Below are 11,220 nucleotides of genomic sequence, written 5' to 3' on the forward strand. Positions count from 1 at the left end.
TGTACATTGTTTTTTTTGGACATAATGCTATAACACACAGTATACTACAGTATAATGTAAACATTATGTGTATGCACAGGGAAACTCCCAAAATTCATGTTATTGATCTATTGTGACATTCACCTCATTGTGATGGTCTGGAACTGAACCCTCCATATTTCTGAGGTGTGCCTGTATTATTACCACTATTTTATCCTTAACTCCAAAATATCAAGGCTTTGGAGTCTCATCGTTTTCATTGATTGAATTGATAAGTTAAGAACTGCTGTAAGTCCCACAAAAAATGCCCTTTACTGTAAGGGAGGCAAGGGCTTGAAACCATTGGTTTAGACAGAGAGAGGCTGGTGCTTTAGCACAGGGAAAACTTCCCACTGAATTTGATCTCTAGAGCTGGGAACTTTTGGCTTCCCCTGTCTGCCTGCATAACCCTCTCATTAGTTCCATCACGAACTCTCACTGAAATTTGACTGAAGACATGGTCATAAAAGAAACCTTTCTGTCATACTGCCAATAAAGACTTCTTCCTGTATTCATACCACAGAAACTTCCTGCACTCCTAGGATGAGCCTGGCACAGTGCTGAATCTTTCCCTGTCATCTGCATCTGGAGTAAATCTTCCCAAGTGTCCAAGAAGTAGATACTGTTGTCTCCAGTGCCCTGTGAGCTTCAGAATGTCAAGTAGCTTGTCTGTGGGTCAGTGTTCTTGGCCTTTGATACCAGGAGGCAGTTCTCCTTTCTGATAGTGTGTTTTATTTTGTTCACAAGAAAGTTTTCACCTTGGCCTTGGCTGCCAAGAAAGAAAATTCACAACACTCTTTTCTGCTCTAGCCTGACTTTTCCTGTGTCCCATTGGTGTCATTCTCTTTTGTGGCCCCTTTTTTTAACCCTGAGAAAGAAGACATCTAATAAGCAGGGCTCATGGGATCTAACTAGTCTCAAAGTTGGAAGGAAGGAAGGAAGGAAGGAAGGAAGGAAGGAAGGAAGGAAGGAAGGAAAGAAGGAAGGAAGGAAGGAAGGAAGGAAAGAAGGAAGGAAGGAAGGAAGGAAGGAAGGAAGGAAGGAAAGGGGGAAGGGAGGGAGGGAGAGTGAGGAAAGAAGAGAATATGAGAGGAGAGGAGGGGAGGGGAGGGGAGGGGAGGGGAGTGCCTAGTAGCCATTTCTACACAGGGCTTCTTATACAACCTGAACTTCAGGGATAAGATGCACTGTGTTCCTGCCATATGAGCAGCCTTTATAAAGCAGTTCCAGCAGTTCCATTTCAAACATTACATCTGATGTTTTCCCCATCCAGTCAGGCTCTCCTCTGGCTCTGAACACAAACCCATTTTCTCCTTCCACCCAAGACTGAAAATGGTGTTTCCCCGGCTGTGCTAAAACACCAAAAATGCTTTGTTGGAGCAGAGCAGAGCACTCTAGGGCAGGCCAACCACAAGATGGAACAGACCAAAGAAGAGGAAAGCAGACCAGTGTAGCACCAAGCAGAACAGGAAGGAACAGAGGAGAGCTGCATAGCAAAAAATGTGGCTGACTTCAGGATTGTTCCACAGGCATGCTATATCACAGCTGAGCTGTTTGCACTGAATAAATTTTCTTTTTCGCTCCATCTCAAACTGGTATTCCTTTTGGGTTGAATTGGCACCAATGAGCATCAGTGGTATCTTTTTTGTGTTAGCTCTATTTTATTCTCTGGAATATGATGGTTCTAAGCCATTCAAAATTAGGGTAAATGTTAAAAATGAATAAAATATTTTACATTTTATCTTAACAAAATGTGATAGCTGTCTGAGTGTGGAATTTAGAAAAGAAGAGTGGACATATGACTTAGAAAGATGATTAAAGTGAAATATTTGATTCTAGAGCTTTTTTAGGCTGAGAAAGGTCACGGACAGTTTGTAGGTGTGATTTTTTTAATATTAAGAATTGCTAATAGAAGTGTATTCTTTCACTTTTCAATTCTTGTGTTTAGATTTAAAATTATGAAAAACTGAATGTGCACTGCTAAGCTGAGCTTCCTAATTTTTCTTTGCAGATAATAATAATGGCTTAATTGAACAATTATGTAGTAAGCTTTTCTTATTCAGATTTCTTTAGAGAATTTAGCTGAATTTCTATAATTGTGTTTTAACTTTGACGAATGTTGTTGCCTTTGGAACTGTTTTAATTATGGACTATAAAAGACCAGACATTACATTTTAAGGTAAGCTTTGAAAATAACATAGTAAAATACTTCATTCATTCAGTTTATACTAAAGAAGTTTCAAAGGATTTTCCTTTTTTTTCTTTTTAGGAAAAATGGAAACATTTTTAAAGTCCCTAAGCCTATTATGGTTATGTTATAGATTGAATGAAACTTGTTTTCACTAGCTGTCACTGGAAAATGAGATGGTTTGTTCATTATCTATGTCACAATATATGTTAAACAAAACTCTACAATTATAATCAGAGAGATGTTTGTGTATTATTTCTTTTCATAAATGCAAATATACTCCTCAATAGGTTATCTGGGAGGCCCCAAATTTTAAATGAGAAATGTAAACATTGAACCCCAATTCCTGGTATGTGAGTTTAGCATTCTGAAATTTGCTTGATTAGAATAATGTCACAAACTAGGGAATCCCACATTGTGAAAAAGAAAAGAACTGTCAACATGCTCTAATGAAGTTATACATGATAAATCACAATGAACTTATAACACTATATTGAGTGCACATATGTAGCCAATCATCTGAGTGGAGGTTGTTAGATTGCATATTCTGGTTAATAATTTGATGTAGAAAACCTAACAATTTAGTGTTATACAATGAAACTTTGTGTCTAGTAAGGCAATTATAGACCTATTAAAATACTGGGATGCATGGTAGACTTGAATTATGCACATTTGTTGTGCCCTCATTATACAATGTGGGCCTTTGTGTTCACATATCATAACTATTGTGTGGAAGGAGTAACCTTGGGATGGGGGCTGCTGGGGATGGTTTCCAGTGTTGGCAATGACCATGCTGAGCAGTTCTGAGGGCCCAGCATCAGTTAAAGATGAGTTAGGTGGAGCAGGGTGGGATCGCCAGCAGAGGAACAGTCTGTGCCAGGGTGAAGGCAAGGGAAAGTGTGCATGCTGAGCAAGTGGAGCTGAATTTCAGTTTCATCTGACCATGATTTTCAGAAGGACATGATTTTCTGAAGCCAAGAATGGGCTAAGAGTCCTGCCTCAGAAATTTTACTTGGATGTGCATCTGTGGAGAACTACTGAAGAATGTCAAGGAGGGGGCATTTAACAGCTCCTTTCCCTAAATCAGAATAGTCAGTGTGCTTTTCTAGTTTTGTTTCTCCTTTTCTGTTAGTTGAAGTTGTTTAAGTAAGATTGCAATAAACAAAGGAACCTGGTTTAGTATGTTGCTATATCTTAGGAAATTAAGAGGCTTGATAATGCTTCAATGCCCTCTTTAAATTTAGTCTGGGCATTAGGCACTGGAAGCCTCTAAGTGTTTTATATTTTTCTTGGCCAATTTAAATTGCACTACTTATTAGCAGTAATTACTATAGTAGTAATTGAAATGGGCTAGTAGGAATCAGTGGCAAGTCGTTACAGGTTTTACCAGAACAGTATAGCATGTATTTGGAAATACAGAATTCTTGCACATTATAGGAAGTGTTCAGTTAAATTACACTGAGCCACATTTGCATATAACCAGGATAATGTTTACTGCAGTGATTCTGCAAATTCATCCTAGTAACACCACAGCTATTGTTCATGTAATTATAACTTTACTGTTGAGGGATTCATAACATCTACTCTCATGTTCAAGGTAGTTACTGGTTTTTTTTTTGTTTTTGGGTTTTTTAAAAGACTTTATTTATTTATTTATTTTTAGACAAGGGAAGGGAGATAGAAAGAGAGACACACACACATCAATGTGTGGTTGCCTCTCATGTGACCCCCATTGCGGACCTGGCCCACAACCCAGACATGTGCCCTGACTGGGAATTGAATCTGCAACTCTTCGGTTTGTAGCCCATGCTCAATCCACTGAACTATGCCAGCCAGGGCAATAATTACCATTTTTGTTCTAGAGCTGTGCTGTCAAATACAGCTGTTAGCCTCTAAATATAGCTATTCAAATGAGTTCAAGTTAAATACATTTTAGAATTCAGTTCCTCACTCCCTGTAGCCCTATGCCAAGTGCCCCGCAGCCACGTGTGGCTGTGGCTGATAGCTACCATGTTGGATGGACACTGCACTGTGAGGACATTGTCACCACTGCAGTGAGTTCTATTAATGCTAATGGAAAGCCTGTCTTCTCTTATAACCTTTAATATGCTAAAAGCCACTGAATACTACATATCTACAGATTACATGAATAATTTAATTCAAAAATAACTGAAGGAAGGGAAAATTGGGAGTTATAGAGGAAATAGGATTTGCCATAAGTTGCTAATTGGTGAAGCTATGTTTAGGATCCACAGGATATTATTATTATTATTCAGAAATTTTGTACGTGTTTGATATTTTCCATACTAAATGGAATTTTTTTAGAATTAAAATAGAAGCTTAAATAGGTATATCACTTAGAAGCAGCAATCTATAAATGGGCACCTGAAATCCCTTCCAAAAGGCTAGTGCCTGGAGTGTAGGAAAGTTTTTAATCCCACCCCTGAGTTTCCCCCAAGAGGTATACATAGCACCATGTTTTTATTTAGGGTTTAGTTGTTTCCCCTGGAAACTCAAAGTACAGTGCAGGCTTGGACTTGCTAAGTAGAAACTTCCCAAGTGATCTTGAGCATTAAAAGTGCTGTATTATAGTATTATATTAAAAATTCCATTCTGCTGCCATTAATTTTGGCAAACTCAAAGTAGTGTTCCTAATGAAAAGAATAATGTTCATTTATTCAGTGTGTGGCTTATTTTAGTTCATTGCCAAATCACTTAGCTTCTGTCTCTGATCTTCCGATTCCAAGGTCATATGATGATAGTATTGAAAGAAAAGCAGTAGTTAGTGAGAAAAACCCTGGCAGGGGAGGAAAACCTTCAGTGAACACTATCAGTGTGTCACCAAAGGGGTGGTTGAAATTATCACAGAGACTTATCTACTTTAGTCTCCTTCCAAGGTAGGCAAATAGATAGAAATGAGGAGGTTCCAAAAGTATATACAGCACACAAGAGATACTAAGAAAGATAAGCCAGATATCCTGAAATAGTTAATTCACTCCCCACAAGTAGTTGAACTATAGCCACACTTGTGCAGAAATAATATAAATGACTATAGTTTAACCTTTGCTTCATTATAATAAATCTAAATTGCAGTTTCCACCTGACGTCATCCTGAGTGGGCAATCAGGAAAAGTTATGGAAAACTGCATGCAAAGCCAAAAACAGGTTTTATAACTCCTTACACATACACAGAAAATGATAATGTAATAAAAATCCTGTATATACAGATTTCCTCCAGGAGTATGGGTCCATTCTCTGTTCAGGGAATTGGCCAGTTCCCATAATACGTGCAATGTACTGTCCTTTTTTTTTACAGTATCTTTTATTGATTATGCTATTCATCTTTTCCCTCCTCTTTATCCTGCTACTCCCTGCACCACCCCTTAGTTCATGTCTATGGGTTGCACATATAAATTCTCTGGCTTCTCCACTTCCCATATTATTCTTAACCTCCCCGTCAATATTTTGTGCCTATCTATTCTGCCTCTTATTCCCTGTATCTTTACCTCACCCCACAATGTCCCTTCCTCCATCACCATTGATAACCCTCCATGTGATCTCAATATCTGTGAATCTGTTCCTGTTCTAGTCATTTGCTTAGTTTTTTATTTTGTTTATTAGATTCAGTTGTTGGTAGTTGTGGGTTTGTTGTCATTTTACTGTTCATAGTTTTGACCTTCTATTTCTTAGATAAGTCCTTTTAACATTTCATATATTAAGGGCTTTGTGGAGGTGAATTCCTTTAACTTGACATTCCCTGGGAAGCATTTTATCTGCCTTTCCATTCTAAGTGATAGCTTTGCTGGGTAGAGTATTCATGGATGTGGGTACTTGCTTCTCATGACTTCAAACACTTCTTTCCAGCCCCTTCTTGCCTGCAAGATTTCTTTGGAGAAATCAGCTGTTAGTCTTGTGGAAACTCCTTTGTAGGTAGCTCTATCCTTTTACTCTTGCTGCTTTTAAGATTTTTTCCTTATCTTTAATCATGGGTACCTTAATGATAATGTGCCCTAGTGTGTTCCTCTTTGGGTCCAACTTCTTTGGGACTCCCTGGGCTTCCTGGAATTCCTGGAAGTCTATTTCCTTTACCAGATTGGGGAAGTTTTCCTTCATTATTTGTTCAAATAAGTTTTCAATATCTTGATCTTCTTCTTCTCCTTGTGACACTCCCATGATTTGGATGTTGGAATGTTTAAGGTTGTCCCAGAGACTCCTAGACATCTCCTCATTTTTCTACATTCTTGTTTCTTCATTCTGTTACAGTTGGATGCTTATTTTTTCCTTTTGTTCCAAATTGTTGATCTGAGTCCCAGTTTCCTTCCTTTCACTGTTGGTTCCCTGTATATTTGCCTTTATTTCACTTTTTGTAGCCTTGATTTCTTCCTTCATTTTGTGAGCACACTCAAAGAATTCTGTTAGCATCCTTATTACCAGTGTTTTGACCTCTGCATAAGTTAGGCTGGCTATCTCCTCACTGCTTAGTTCTTTGTTGGGCATTGCCCTGCCTGGTCTCAGGAAGCTGTAACCCCGCATGACTTAGGCTGAGTGAGAGACCTCTGGATCAGGAGCCACTAAGGAGACAAAACTCATTTCCTTGGCATGAACGCTACCTGTTCTGTGCCTGACCTCCTAAACTTGATCAGTTAGCCAATGACAGGTAAGATTTCCCACGGAGGGAATCATCTAAGATAGACATAATCATGTGGAGGCTTCTGGGAAGAGATCTGGGGCTGTGGAAATGAAGGGGTGATGGGCATCAACCCCTGTCCCCTTGGCTTTGTCAAAGCCTGAGTCCTTGTTCTTAGATGTGAGCAATCCAAGTCTCCTGGCTGCCTTTGTCTTCTCTGTTAACTCAGGCCTGTGGAAATAGTAGGGGTGCTGCAGCCCAGACCAGAAATGGCGGACCCCCAGGGTAATCAAGCCTGGGACATAGAATATGCAAGATCCTGTGAGATCTGTTTGCTGGAGGATGTTATTAAATTAGAATATGAAGGCATGGACAGGAAACCAAAACTAGCCCTTTAAACAGTATGTTAAAACTCCAACCTCTGCCCAGAATCACAGTGCGGGTTTTGTCTGCACCTTTGTAAGTCACCTACTTCTTTTGATCTTTTCTGCCAGACTGTGAATCCACAAACTAAGTCGGTATTCTCAATAAAAATCTGCTTGAGAATGGATACAGGGTGCTCCCAACTAGAGAGAGTGGCCGTTCTGTTCCTACTTCCCCACAGGACCTGGTTGTCTCTGTGTATGTTTTTCTCACATGTCGATGAGTCATCTGCAGCGTTCCGTGCTCACTGCAGGCTGGTGAGCACGTGTCAGTTCTTTTCTAGAGTTCTGACCTCTTCTTTCATTTGGGCCATATTTATCTCCATGCACCTGTTACATGTAAGGGGTAGAGCCTTAGGTATTCACCAGGACAGGGCAACCCTCTCTGCTGCTTTGTGGTGCTGTCTATGAGGGAGGAGTCAGAGAAGGAATAATACTGCTTGCTCTGTTCTCATCTCACTTTCTGTCTCTTCCCTCACTTCCCACAAGCAGTTTTGTGTCTTTTTTTGTGCTGATTTGCAGGGGCTGTGTTTGTGTTCATTTTAGGACCCCATGGGTCTGTCCAACTACTATCCTGTGAGGCTGGGAGTTTCTCCTATTGCCACAATCACCACAGATCTTTTCCTCAAATGGTGGTTTTGAGTCCTTGGTTGCCCATACTGAAACCTAGGGTTTTGCAGTTCATCTCCCTCCCCTACTTTCCCCAGGGCTTGTCTTTGTTTAATGTGGGATTGCCTGTTGGCTTTGCCAAGCACCGCCTTGCTGTGTCCTCTCTGTCCTGCTGCCCATCTCCACCCTCCTACCTCTGATGAATGTTTCTTCAATTCCATGGTAGTTGGACTTCTATGCACATATTTTTTCTGGAAGTTCTGGTTGGTTTTTTTTTTTGAATATTGGTTGTGTTCCTCTGTTAGTTGTGCAAGGAAACAAAGCATTTCTGCACATGCCTACATCTTGGCCCTTCCTCCTCTGTACTCCAATGTAATTTCCTTAATAAATTTTGCTCACTCCACTCAATTCTGTTTATGTGATTCATTCAATTCTTTGTTTATGTTCACCATGAATGTGGTTATGTGTGCACACCTATGACACTACTGTGTATCAAACAAATGTTGGCAGGGCTTTTTGTGAATAGAGAGAAATGGCCTTGAGTACCAGATTCCTGACCTGAGACCCAGAGGAGGGGAAGAGTGAGCCCTCACCAGCTGTTTTGGGGGTGATGGTGTATTGTGCCTGCTGTGTGGTGGAGTGCTCCCTAAATGACAGCTCTCGCTGTTAGGTTGTCACTGTGAAAAAAGTCATCAGGGTTTTGTGTTTATTCCCCTTAAATGCCGATATGCATAGACTCCTGTAGAGCAGAGTACAGGTCAAAGGGAATGTAATGGTACCTTTTTATTTTACAGGGTTCTGAAGTCAAAGATCTTGAGATGAATAATGGCAGAGAAATCATCACTTTTTAAAGTAATTCTCCTTGGAGATGGTGGAGTTGGAAAGAGTTCCCTAATGAACAGATACGTGACTAACAAGTTTGATGCTCAGCTCTTCCATACCATAGGTGTGGAGTTTTTAAATAAAGAGTTGGAGGTAAATGGACATTTTGTTACTGTGCAGATTTGGGACACGGCTGGTCAAGAGAGATTCTGAAGCCTGAGGACACCCTTTTACAGAGGTTCTGACTGCTGCCTGCTCACCTTTAGTGTCGATGATTCTCAGAGCTTACAGAACTTGAGTAACTGGAAGAAAGAATTCATATACTACGCAGATGTAAAAGAGCCCGAAAGCTTTCCTTTTGTGATTTTAGGTAAAAAGATTGATGTAAGTGGCCAGTGTCTATGGAAGAAACCCAAGTCTGGTGCAGGGACAATGGTGACTATTCTTACTTTGAGACAAGTGCAAAGAATGCTGTGAATGTCACAGCAGCTTTTGAGTAAGCAGTTCAAAGAGTGCTTGCCATGGAGAGTACGTCAGACCACCTGATTCAGACAGACACTGTCAATCTGCACCAAAAGCCCAAGGCTAGTTTCTCTTGCTGTTAATCATTAGAGAGGTTGCCCTATCATTCTAACCAGCTATCACAAACACACAAATAAACATGACAGGAAAGGAGAATTAGTACTTGCAAAAGTGAATCATTGACTTGTAAAGTTAAGCTGACCATAGCTCTGCTTCACAAATGGGTGGAGAAATGACACAACACAGCAGAAACCATTTATATTGTAATGCTATCTTGCATTTATAAATTATAACAGTTGTCTAATAACATTTAATTTAAATGTGTAAGCTACAGAGCTAATAGATGACCAAGACTTTATCATTAAAACAAAACACAAACATTCTAGAAATTATTGTTTTCCTGGGAAAATGAAGAACTACATTTTATATATATATAACTTTAGGTAATTAGCACTTTTTTCTTATTCAGGGTAAATTTTTCCTAAAGCAATGTTAGATATTAAAGATTAAAACCAAAATGTATCTATGTGATTACTACTCTTGAAAATTGTGTTCACATTTTTGTTCTACATATCAAAATTGATCTCACTAGTAATCACTTGTCAATTGTGTGCTACACAATTGCCACTCACCTTCCCCTCAAATCCAAAGCCAACATTATTTATTCTTAGAGGAAATGCAAAGGATTGTGCTTTGTGTGAAAGTAATAGCAGGCATCTTTATATGGTCTTGTATTTATTTAGTGTCTTCTCTTTCAATTGAACATTGTTTAGTGATTTACTTTCAAGGTTTTTCATCTTGCTGCAATGACCAGACTTGCTGATAAACAAAACTGTGCTTTTTTGTGGGTAAAGTTCATATGCTGCACCTTCATGCTGATTCCATCCTCCAGAGGCAAACCAATACCTAGAACATCTGTCACTAAGGATGGGACCTATCTGTGGAACAGCGGGTTATCAAATGACATGCTTGGAGGGGGTATATTTTGAGAAACTAAATAGATACAATTTTTCCTTGGCTCCACTCATTAAAACCACTGAAAAGAAGTATGATCACTGTAAGCTGAGCTTTTGAAAGTCTTATTTTACTAATAAAACTAATTTTTCTATAAGCAAAACATTTTAACATTTTTAATTTTGGGTAATTAGGTCTCTTCACAGTCTCAGGTTAGAAAGAGCTCTAGTTTTTATCTATAATCAGTTTTTCTACCCACTCACAACAAAACTGCAAGCCTTCATAAAACAAAACAAAACAAAAAACTAAATAGGAATCCACCATTAACAAGTTCATGTGTATTATATATTCTTCATTTTGTTTTTCTAGAGTAGACATGTTTTGTTTAAAATCTGAAATGTACCCACTGTTTTGTGGCTTGTCCTTTTCTCTTAATACATCTGAGCATATATACATTATAGTAGACTTCCTAATTTCTTAGCTGTATGAATATATAACAAGTATTCAAATGCTTCTCTCCTGATAGACATCTGGCAGTAGTACAGTAGAACCTTGGTTCTCCAACTTAATTTACTCCAGAAGGCTGTTTAAAATTTGTTCTATAAATCAAATAATTATTTTTTTCTCATTAGAAATAATGTAATTGACCTAATCCATTTCAGATCTCAAAATGATTCCATTTTAACCTCTCATATACAATATATGTCTAATGTACTGTTTAATCTATAAACATTTTAAAAACAAAAAGGACATAAAATGTGAATAATATTCAACAAAGACAAAATGAAGTGCAGATTAAAAAAATAAAAATTTACTTATACAATAGAACTTACCTTTAATGTTGAGAACTATTGATGACTGAGTATAGAAAGGAGGGATGGAGGACTATTATTGTTTGGAAGGGTAGTAACCTTGCATTTTAATACTTTCCTAATGTGAGATACTGCAGTGTCATTGAACAAGATTATTGCATGGATTGCTACTTCTTTGTCATGGTGATGTTTCTCAATAAACCTTAGAATTTTTCACTATTGCCCAAGCACTTCCTTGATTAATAA

At 38.6% G+C, this 11,220-nt stretch overlaps 1 pseudogene; it reads left to right on the top strand.

The window, feature by feature from the left end:
- Window positions 1-8,394: 8,394 nt before the first annotated feature.
- On the top strand, window positions 8,395-9,358 carry LOC114489886 (annotated as a pseudogene).
- Window positions 9,359-11,220: the final 1,862 nt, after the last annotated feature.

Source organism: Phyllostomus discolor, chromosome Y, assembly GCF_004126475.2.
Source record: "Phyllostomus discolor isolate MPI-MPIP mPhyDis1 chromosome Y, mPhyDis1.pri.v3, whole genome shotgun sequence".
In the NCBI taxonomy this organism is placed as follows: domain Eukaryota; kingdom Metazoa; phylum Chordata; class Mammalia; order Chiroptera; family Phyllostomidae; genus Phyllostomus; species Phyllostomus discolor.